This window comes from Pristiophorus japonicus, chromosome 23 (genome assembly GCF_044704955.1).
Source record: "Pristiophorus japonicus isolate sPriJap1 chromosome 23, sPriJap1.hap1, whole genome shotgun sequence".
In the NCBI taxonomy this organism is placed as follows: domain Eukaryota; kingdom Metazoa; phylum Chordata; class Chondrichthyes; family Pristiophoridae; genus Pristiophorus; species Pristiophorus japonicus.
In genome coordinates, this window is record NC_091999.1 from 4,425,099 (window position 1) to 4,425,810 (window position 712).

The following is a 712-nucleotide window of genomic DNA, read 5'->3' on the forward strand; positions in this document are numbered from 1 at the left end:
CGGAGTGAATGGGTGGGGGGCGAGGGGTGGGTTGTGGGGAGAATAGGTGGGGGGGCGAGGGGCGAGGGGGAATGGGTGGGGGTCAGGGGAATGGGCGGCTGATGAGTAGCGGAGTGAATGGGTGGGGGGCGAGGGGTGAGGGACGGGTTGTGGGGAGAATGGGTGGAGGGGGGAGGGGCGATGGGGAATGGGTGGAGGTCAGGGGAATGGGCGGCTGATGAGTAGCGGAGTGAATGGGCTGGGGGGCGAGGGGCGAGGGGCGGGTTGTGGGGAGAATGGGTGGAGGGGGGGAGGGGCGATGGGGAATGGGTGGGGGTCAGGGGAATGGGCGGTTGGTGAGTAGCGGAGTGAATGGGTGGGGGGCGAGGGGCGAGGGGCGGGTTGTGGGGAGAATGGGTGGAGGGGGCGAGGGGCGAGGGGGAATGGGTGGGGGTCAGGGGAATGGGCGGCTGATGAGTAGCGGAGTGAATGGGCTGGGGGGGGGGCGAGGGGCGAGGGGGAATGAGAGAGGGGGTTAGGGGTGGGAGGTGAGCGGTGGAGGGAATGGGCAAGGGGCGAGGGGGCGGGTTGTGGGGGGAATGGGCTGGGGGGGCCCCATGGAGAATGAGCGATCACTGGGCTGGATTTCCGTTTGGCTTGTGCCTGTGTTGGTGCCCCGGGAGGAGGGTTGGGGGGCGGGGTGGGGGTGCGACGATGGGGTTGCGATAAAGGC